An 11,099-nucleotide genomic window follows, 5' to 3' on the forward strand; every position below is an offset into this window, starting at 1 on the left:
CTGAATCCTCTAGAGGTGTCTAGCTACCGCATTAATGGCCGTGATTGGAATCACTTACTGTTGTTCCAACAAAAAGTTTCTCACGTGCACTGGTGGGATACCAATTTAGTAAAATAGTCTTGTTTAAGGACAAAAGTTCCAACAAAAAGTTTCTCACGTGCACTGGTGGGATACCAATTTAGTGAAATAGTCTTGTTTGAGGACAAAAGTTACAGATAGTCGCACATTCCCTGGAACTTAAACAACATTTCTAAAAATAACTCTAAAGGGAACCATAATCAACAATGATGCATATTATTTGCCGCTCCAACAAATCCAAAATTGAACATAGAGGCTTCCATTCACGTTATCCTTACGATTAGAGAAACAATGCATGTTGTAACATGAATACTCCATTGGAATGCCTGAAAACAATGCTTCACGCAGAAAACTCAAAGATAAACTTCGAGAGATTGAACATAGAGACTTTCCATTCACATTATACTTATGATTAGAGAACCAAAGCATGTTGTAACAGAAATACTCCATTGGAATGCCTGAAAACAATGCCTCACGCAGAAAACTCAAAGATAAACTTCGAGAGAAAATGGTAGTCGTGACAGCAAAACCATTCCTTAATACCCAATAGGGTACCTCAGGGTATTTTTGATAAGACTAAATACAGTAGATATCTTCTTGCTTTGGCAGCAAAGAACATGTTCTTTCTGCCGCTCGAAGTCATTCAGCATAAACTGTGTTGAGCGCATGACTCGTCTTCTTCACGTCCACACAAACTATCCAAGCTCACATATTTTTTCTGGGTTCCTTGTGAAAGGAAAGAATACACCTTGTTATTGACCTCAATCCAGCTGCATCCTGGATTCTTTTGAATTATCCTGTCTCTCATCATCTTTCGCACTTTCTCAATGCCATCCCACCTGCTAGCTGCTGCATATATGTTTGATAGCATCACATAAGGTGCAGCGTTTTTAGGGTCCAAATCAATAAGGCGGTCTGCCACATATTCTCCTATATCTACATTAATATGTACTCTGCATGCACCAAGTAAGGTTCCCCATACAGAAGCATCAGGTTCCATTGGCATTGTGCTGATGAAGTCCAGCGCTTCATCAAGACACCCAGCTCGCCCAAGGAGATCAACCATAGAGTAATAGTGCTCCAGGTTAGGGGTAATGCGATAAAACTCACTCATTTGATTAAAATACTTCCAGCCATCAGCTACTAAGCCTGTATGGCAGCATGCAGAAAGAACACCAATGAAGGAAACACGGTCCGGCATCAAACCAATGTATTGCATTTGTTCGAATAGCTGGAGGGCTTCTTTACTGTACCCATGCAGCGCATACCCTACAATCATTGCATTCCATGAAACTATACTTCGTCGATGCATTTTCAAAAATACCATTTCCGCGTTCTGTATGCTCCCACATTTAGCATACATGTCTATTAGCGAGTTGCCTACAATCACATTATACTGAAATCCACTTCTAATAATCTGTCCATGGACCTTCTTGCCATGTTCCAGAGATGCCAGATTAGCACATGTCGCAATAACAGTAGAAAAGGTGTCGGAATCTGGCATCACATCTTTCAATTGCATTTGCTGAAAGAGAACCAAAGCCTCACCAAACTGCCCATCTTGTGCATATCCTGCAATCATTGTAGTCCATGAAACAACATTTCGTTCAGGCATCATCCGAAAGAGCCTCATAGCCTCACCAAGGTACCCATTCTTTGCACAGCCTGCAATCATCGAGTTCCAGGACACCAGATTGCGATCCGGCATTTTATGAAACACATCCAGAGCCTCATGAATACGCCCATTTTGTGCATATCCTGCAATCATGACATTCCATGAGACCACATCGCGTTCAGGCATTTTGCTAAAAAGCTCCCATGCATCATCAAAACACCCATTTTGCACATATCCTGCCATCATAGTTGTTTGCGAGACAACATCTCTTACAGGCATTTCGTCAAACACTTTGCGTGCATCCTCTATGCTCCTGCATTTCACATACATATCTATAAGCATATTGCCCAAGCAAATATCCCGCTGAAATCCATGCCTAATTACTTCTTCATGAACCTCCTTACCCCATTCCATGTCTGCCAAGATTCCACACGCTGGAAGAACACTAGCAACAGCAAACCAATCCATCTGGATGCCTGTTCGCTTCATTTGGTAAAACAGTTTCAAGGCTTCCTCATTATAGCCATACCTTGAAAAAGCCGAGATCATCGCAGTCCATGAAACCACATCCCGTCCAGGCATTTTCTGAAAAAGCTCCAGAGCTTCGTCAATACGCCCAGCCTGCGCATATCTGGAGACCATCTCAGTCCATATGACAACATTTCGTTCAGGCATTTCGTCAAACACTTTCCGTGCATCCTCTAAACTTCCGATTTTAGCATACATATCTATCAAAGCACTTCTCACAAACACATTACATTGAACTGAACCTTTAATTAAATTCCGATGGATTTCTTTACCCTGTTCTAGAGTGCCCAAGTTAGCACATGCAGGGAGAATGCTAGCAAATGTGTATGCATTTGGCTCAACCCCATTTGTTTGCATTTGGTAATAAAGCTTCAACGCCTCTTCTTCTTGCCTATGCCTGGCATATGCTGCGATCATCGCAGTCCATGAGACCACGTTGCGCGTAGGCATTCTATCGAAAATTCTTCGGCCATCCACCAGACTCCCGCACTTGATATACATAATCATGAGGTTCGTTTCCAAATAAACGTTAGGTGTGGATCCCGTTTGAAGAATTTGGGTATGGACCATTTTGCCTTCTGCAAGAGTTTTGTTGTGGGCACAGGTTTGCAAAATTGAGGCATAGGTAGAATACTCTGCACAACCCCTACTGGCAGTCACAACGCTGGTGTTCATGGCGGCACTCTCTGTAGAGGCAAGAAGATGAAGAGCAGAGGAGACCACATTTTTCCGATTCCATGCGACCAGTGCCATTGAAATGATGCCGATATCATGTTTTGTGGCGTCCAGCAGAGAATCCCAACTCTATTCTCGGATCTTCTTGAGTACACGAGAGAACACAGATCCAAAGCTCCAAAATTATAAGGGGTCACTTAAATAATGGTTTTGTTAAGACTTGAATCTGATATTTGGGATTTTAATAAATAATATTAAATAAACTTTATAAAATTTAATTACCCTGATAGGCCTTTCTATGCATCAACAATCGTCAACACTTTTATCATGTTCCGTTGGATCAGGTGAGACACTTTCAACTGTTGATTTGAAGTGTGACTATTTTTTCTAAATATCGGTTGAGCTGTTTACTGCTTTTTCCCATTCTTTTATGTCACTCTTGAAGATATTTTCATTGTTTTTTGCCTGCCATGAAAATATTTTCACTGCTTTTTCCGTGTTAGTTGTTGTTGCTGTTCTTCTTCCTTAGCTTTTGGCTTTTGGTAAGCACTGTTCTTCTTCACTGGCTTTTGGTTTTGCTCTGCAAACTCCTCTGTCCACAGTGAGCTCATAGCGGGTTCCGACAACCTCTTCAACTTGGAAATCCAGAGTAAACGTGTCCGCTTTGACACCATAGCTTTGACACCATATCCACTCAGAAGCTGATTATTTTTCAGGGTTCATTTAACAGGTATATTTTCTGCGTTAACAGGGTTTTCTTTTGATGCTCCTCTTTTCTGTTTCTGCTAAATACAATATGACTCTGTTCTCTGTATTTTACTGATTATTTCCTTTTGCATTCTACTGTTTTACTGGTCGCAGCTTCCCACAGTTTTCCTATCTATTTCACAGGCTTGTAGGCAGCCACAATTTATATCATTTACTGACTAATTTTCTCTCTTGCAAACTCTATTGCTCTGTTACGCTGCAGTTTGTTTTGCCTATGAGTATTAATATTACATTTTTGGTCTTTCGGCAGGTGACTCTTTGGCTCAGCATGGGTGCCGAAACGCTTAGCGCACTTCCTCAGCCATTCCAACCGAGGGTTCTGACATCTAGGTGCTTTCTGGACCACTGAGGTTTTATAAGATTGATTGGGGTTTTACCGCTGCAGAGGACGACCCAAGAACCGTTTCTATTATGACTTTTAGGCTTTTTGCTGCGAGCTTTAAATGTTCATGAATCTTTCTATTACTATTCAGTTAAGTAAAAGGAGCAGACGACGGGCAGACCGCCTGGACGGCGATCGACGTTGGGTTGGTGATGAACAATCCCACCGCCGCGGCCATAACCATGTTCTGCATAAGAAGCAGGAGTTTCCGTCTGTGGGAGGTGTGGAGGATTTGCTGGTGCTTTCAATCGGAACCGGGCAGTTCGATCGGGCATACGATTACGACAAGGTGAAGCGATGGGGGGCTGCCCACTGGGCTAAGCCCATCTTCAAAATCGTGGGCGATGCGGTGTCAGACAATGTTGATCACGCCATGAGCATGGCATTTGGGCAAAGCAGGCGCAACTCCATCAGGATTCAGGTAACCTGAAACTGCACGTCTCACGTTACTGTAGAGGTTCTGTGAAAAGATCAAGAAATCAAAACTGGAGTAGATTGTAACTTAATTGTCCTAACAGCAGCAAATTTCAAGATGCGTTTTTTTTTTTTTAATTTATACCCATTTCTTGTTTTCAGAACAAGATCGTGCTTTGGGTATTAACAGGGGAGCGGATTCCCGGAGAAATGCATGGGCGATGCCCACGATCCGAGCGAAGAAAATGTGAAGATGCTAATCAATTTTGTAGACAGCATATTGAAGCAAAAGAGCCTGGAGTCTCTTCCCTTCGGAGGAAAACGAAAGCTCTCCCTCAGCAACGCCGAGAGGCTTGAGTGGCTCGCCGAATAGGTGGTTGCAGAGCATCTGTCAAGACTTTTGAGGCCCATTCCCACTGTACTGTTGAAGCAGCCGAGCCCTCCAAGCTCACTATCGAGCTCCGCATATCGCCCTAACAATTCCCAATCATTCTTCAAAATGACTTGTTTTGACAGGAAGGCAGAAAAAAATCCGGAATGCAGGCACCCTTGCAATTTCTTAGTGTTTTATGTTGATGGGTCAAGTAGGTAAGTAAGGGTGTTTGTTAGATAGTTTTTTGCAGCTACTGGATGTAGCTAATTAACAGCGTTAGATGGTTTTTGCGAGCTGCAATAGTGACCAGAAGTAGATGATTATTACTATTTATTTATTCATTTATTATATATTTTAATATAAAATAAATAATTGGTAAGAAATATTAATATTTAAATTATATTAAAATATTAAAAAATATTATTACTTAATTATTATTATTATCTTTTGGATTTGAAGAAGCTGCAACCTGCAGGAGGGGGTGTCCAGGCTTCAATGCTCATTCGTTAGACTTGAACCAACATCTCTTCTAGAGAAATTCAACAATTCTAATTTAATAATCCTATCGGCCTCTCTTTGTACCTTTTGGGACAATTGCTAGTAATATATAATATTAAAAAAGTTGAAACAATTATTATATAAATATTAACTAAATTTTATAAAATTTAATAATATATATAGTAATAAAAAAAAGTTGAATCAATTAAATTTAAATGATTTCAAGTAAAACATGAATTTTAAGAGATAATGGAGAAAGAAAAATACACCAGTGTTATAATAAAGTTATTAAAAGATATAGGGAAAATTGGAAATATATATATATATATTTTGAAAGGCTATGAATTTTAAATCATTTTTTTAATATAACATTTTTAATATATTTATTAGAGTTATTTTTTATGATTTTCTAATTTATTATTGAGTCGAGAGGCTAATTTTACAGTCCAGTATGATGTGTAACTTTGTTCATTAGTCATCAAACTTGAAATTTTGCTCATGTCGATCAAAATAAAAATTTGAAAAAATCTAAAAAAAACTATACAAAACAATTAAATAATGTATGTTCATAAAAAAAATTGCAAGCGAAGAAATTGGATCCCTCTCGGCTCATGTTAGATCTGAATTTAAGATGGATCTATGCTGGTTAGAATCCACTGATATTTATTGGGCTCACATTATATTAAAGTGAACTAACGAAACTAAACTCTTGGGACATGTTACTACATGAGGACTCCTATATACACTGTAAGAGCACCATCCACTCATGGGACATGTTGCTGCATAAGGACTCCCACATACATTCTAAGAGCATCTTCCACTTATAACCAAACTTGGGGCAATATAGCAAAATATGCACTTGCTTACCGTTGGAACTTGTAATGTGATATATTTCATTGATTGTTCCTCTGAAAGTTAACAAGATTCATATGCCCCTTCTTATTTCCCCAAATAATGTCAGGTCATAAAACAAAAGTTTCTTAAATGACATTAGATCTAGGATATTTAACAATTTCACTAAATAATTTTTTCCTAAATATGCAACACATACCTAGTCTTCATTACAAATTCAAGATCTTAAAATGCAAGAATTTCTAAATATAAAACAAGTGCTACATAATAGCTAGTACATGTCCTTTAGTTTAAATATAGCAAAATTAAAGTAAAAAACAATAAAGAACTAAAATTGCATATGCCTCATCTTGCAACAACAAAACAATTGTATTTAGGCAAAAGAATGTAATAGTCTTTGATGCATTTATTATTTATTATCTTTATTTTTTTATGATTACTTGATGTTAGTAAATAAAATATTTTAATAAAAATGTACCCAAGCGATGCTACATTGTAGCTAGTCCCTACCGCCTAATTTAATTATAGATAAATTAAAGTAAAAAATAATAAAGACATAAAGATTTCATTGACAGTTTATATTCTACTATCTTTAAAGGTAACTATGCGTTAACTTGTTTATAGAGTCTCCAAATCGTTGTCATTTGTAGTTTCTCTTGTACAAAAAAGAGATTTTTTGTAATGTTCTTCTAAAAATAATATGTTAGAGTCACAAACCAAATATTTTACATGTATACAGACCTAACACATATTAGTCAGAAAATACTATGATGTTCTTAAATAATATAATTCAGTGTTGAATTCTCAATAAATATGGGAGCCCTTTTACTAATATCTACACCTTCAAGAAAGAAATATAAAATTGTTCAATATGTTCAAGAGAAAAACATAAAATTCTACAATACTCAATAAGATAAGTATGCTTGTTTGCATAAGAAAATAACATTATACTACATCCAAGAACAATTAATTACTCATGTTACTTACACAATAGTTTGTTGGGTGTAAAGTAATTGTTATCTTGATGCTTGAATCTTCAATGCATATGGGAGCTCTTTTACTAATATCAACACCTTCAACAAAGAAATATCAAATTGTTCAATATGTTCAACCAAAAAACATAAAATACTTCAATACACACTAAGATAATCATGCTTGTTTGCATAAGAAAATAATCTAATACGAGAACAAGTAATTACTCATGTTACTTATACAATCATTTGTTGGGTGCAAAGTAATTGCTATCTTGATGCTTGAAAGCTAATGTATTATCCAAAGGATATTCTCTGCAGAAAATATAAACATGCATAAGTTAGAAAGTATCAGAAAGGTTATTCAACAAGAAGTTGTTTCTAGCTCATTCGATGTTATTGACTGAAATTGAATCTCACTTCTAGATAAAATGTTGCCATTATTGTTTTTATGGTGCATTGTATTTGGATGCACAAACACTACAATGAAAAGATTCTTCAATTAGGAATTTGTTCATGGTGGGATTTCTGCATTGAAATTAGATGGACCCTTGCCCAATTGGTGTGAATTAGCAAAATTGGACTTTGCAACCAACTTGGCTAGACACATAACCACAATTTGTATTATGCAAAGTGACATTTTTAGTACTTTCAATTTAGTTTAAATATAGTCAAATTAAAGTAAAAAACAATAAATATTTGTTGATGGATAGATGGATAAACTAGAAATGGTCCTACCATTTTTGTAACGTTTTAAATTTTCAACAAATTATATTTGTAGGAATTTACAGGGTAAGTTCCACAGAAAGAATACCAAAAGGACACCGCTCACAACCAGATCTCAAATCAATACACCAGTATTTTTGACGTGGTTAAAACCCTCAGAGTGCAAGGAGGGAAACAGTCCACGGCCTGTCCCAACGTGGGTACTACAGGCAATTTATTAATCAAAGAATGAAAATTTACATAAGCTTCTCTCATGCACGGATTACCCGAACAATGACCCTCCATGCGCTTTAAATAGAACTCATGGACCAATCGGGTGTCAAGCCACGGATCAAGTGTCGGTAATACCGAGGTGAGAGTGAACCGTCGGATCACTACATATCGTGACCGTCGGATTGTAAGTTACAAAATGTACAACGGTAAAGAAACACACTTTACCTAACTCTAACCTAACTCTATACTAGACCAAGTTGAACTTAACTATATCCTATGTGTCGGAATATCCTAACATCCCCCCTTAAGAACAACTTGGGATAGGATTGAAGGATTTACAAATATGACACAATAGGAGAAGGAAGGAGGCACTAGAGCCTATCCCCCCTTAGTGACAACTTCCTGAACTCCAAGCATATATCGAAGTTTAGTGAACTTCGCCTCTGTGAGAGCCTTTGTGAAGATGTCTGCAACCTGATCATCTGTTGGACAATATTGCACTTCAAGAACATGGTCATGAATGAGCTTTCTGATGAAGTGCATGTGTAGTTCAATGTGTTTGCTGCGCTGATGCTGGACTGGATCTTTGCATAGCTGAATGGCACTTTGATTATCACACCAAAGTGTGGTTGGATGCTGCTGCTCAAAGCCAAACTCTGATAGGATCTGACGAAGCCACAAGGCTTCCTTACTAGCTTCCACGGCACCACGATACTCTGCTTCTGCTGACGAAAGAGAAATGGCAGCCTGTTTCTTACAAGCCCATGTAATAGGTCCTGAACCAAGAGTGAAGACATAACCGGCAGTAGACTTCCGATCATCAGGGTCACCAGCCCAATCAGAATCAGTGAAACCAACTAACAGAGGAGCTGCTTTGGCACTGTAATGAATCCCAAACTGTACTGTACCTCGAACATAACGAAGTATTCTTTTAGCTGCTTTCCAATGACTTTCACGGGGGTTTTGCATAAAACGAGCAACAAGGCCAACAGCAAAGGAAAGATCAGGACGAGTATGGGTTAAATACAAGAGTTTTCCGACAAGTTGACGGTATAAGGTAGCATCAACTTCAGGAGAAGTACAAGAGACTGAAAGTTTGACTCCAGACTGAAAGGGAGAAGGGGCTGGCTTACAGTCTTCCATGTGAAAATGACGAAGAATATCACAAGCATACTTGGACTGGGAAAGGAAAATACCCTCTTGGGATTGCAAGACTTGAAGACCGAGAAAATAGTGTAAGTGTCCTAAGTCTGTCATTTCAAATTTCTTTTTAAGGCTGGACTTCACATGGTTTATAAGGTTGGGATCACTACCAGTAAGAATAAGATCATCAACATAAAGAACAAGGATGATAAGAGAGTTGCCCACTTTCTTGGTGTAGACAGTATTGTCAGAATGACACCTAGAAAAGCCAGATTCTAAAAGAAAGCTATCCATTTTGGCATACCAAGCCCGAGGAGCTTGCTTGAGGCCATAAAGGGATTTCTTAAGTCGACAAACAAGGCTGGAGTCTGTTTGTATGAAGCCAATGGGTTGTTCCATATAGATTTCTTCCTGCAAGTCCCCATGCAAGAAGGCAGATTTAACATCCATCTGATGGACTTCCCATTTTAAAGAGGCAGCAAGGGAAAGAACAAGGCGGATAGAGTTCATTTTGGCAACAGGAGAAAAGGTTTCAGTGTAGTCAATGCCTTCAACCTGTGAAAAGCCCTTAGCAACGAGACGAGCTTTATGTTTATCAACTTTCCCATCTGGTCCATACTTGGTTCTGTAAACCCATTTACATCTAACAAGTTTGCGTCCCTTTGGTAGAGGAACAAGATCCCATGTATCATTTGTCATCAATGAATGATATTCTTCATTCATAGCTGCTTCCCAATGTGGATGGCCTGAAGCTTCTGCAAAAGTGTCAGGATCATGATTTACTGGAGCTTGAGCCAGTAAAGAAGAGGCTCTTTCAAACTGAGAACGTGTACGTCGCTGATCTGTAGGATCACCGGCAAGATCACCTGCTGCATCCCGAGTAGCACGGACCCATCTTGGAAGTTGAGGATCCTGAGAAGGTGGGGGAGGATTATCATCCTCGCTTTCATCATCTGAAGAAGAAATGTTTTCAAAGATAGAAGAGATAGGAAGAGGTGGCACATCCGCCGGACTAGGCTCGCAGGCCGATTTATTTTCATCAAATTTTACATCTCTTCTAATGATAACATTTTTGGACTTAAATGGAATAAGTCTATAACCTTTTACATCTTCAGAATATCCAACAAAAGTACATTTCTCACTCTTAGGTTCTAAAGCTTTATGCTTTTCATCTGGAATATGGGCCCATGCTTCACTTCCAAACACACGAAAGTGACTTACATCTGGTTTAATGGAACTCCAAGCTTCTTCTGGAGTGATATTCTCTAGAACCTTAGTAGGAGTGCGATTGATTATATAATTTGCACAATTAATTGCTTCGGCCCAAAAACTAAGACTGAGTCCTTTAGATTGCAGCATACAATTAGCCATTTCCTTTAAGGTGCGATTTTTCCTTTCAGCTACACCATTTTGTTGTGGAGTGTATGGAACAGTATGTTGCATTTGAATTCCATTTTCGGTGCAAAAGTTGATGAATGTGTTTTTAACATATTCTCCACCATTATCAGTTCTTAGCTTAAGAATTTGATGTCCAGATTGTTTTTCAACAAATGCTTTGAAGGCCAAAAAAGTGGTAAATACTTCGCTCTTGAGTTTTAAGAAGTATACCCAAGTGCGTCTGGAGAAATCATCAATGAAAGTTAAGAAGTACTTGCAGCCAGAGAATGAAGCAACAGGAAGAGGACCACATAAATCACTGTGCACAAGCTGTAAAGGGGCTGAGGCGTGCCAAGAGGCACGTTTGTCAAAACTGTCCCGATGATGTTTTCCGAGTACACATCCGGAACAAACACCATCTCTGCAAGATACCATAGGAAGACCTGTCACCATATTTTCTTTACATAGATGCTGAAGGGAGCGATA

At 38.4% G+C, this 11,099-nt stretch overlaps 1 pseudogene; it reads right to left on the reverse strand.

The window, feature by feature from the left end:
• Positions 1 to 721: 721 nt before the first annotated feature.
• On the reverse strand, positions 722 to 2,974 carry LOC149217272 (pentatricopeptide repeat-containing protein At2g13600 pseudogene; annotated as a pseudogene).
• Between the last annotated feature and the right edge of the window lie 8,125 nt (positions 2,975 to 11,099).

Source organism: Pinus tabuliformis, chromosome 1_1 (assembly GCF_031772625.1).
Source record: "Pinus tabuliformis cultivar Carrire ecotype Pingquan chromosome 1_1, CPIR1, whole genome shotgun sequence".
Classification (NCBI taxonomy): domain Eukaryota; kingdom Viridiplantae; phylum Streptophyta; class Pinopsida; order Pinales; family Pinaceae; genus Pinus; species Pinus tabuliformis.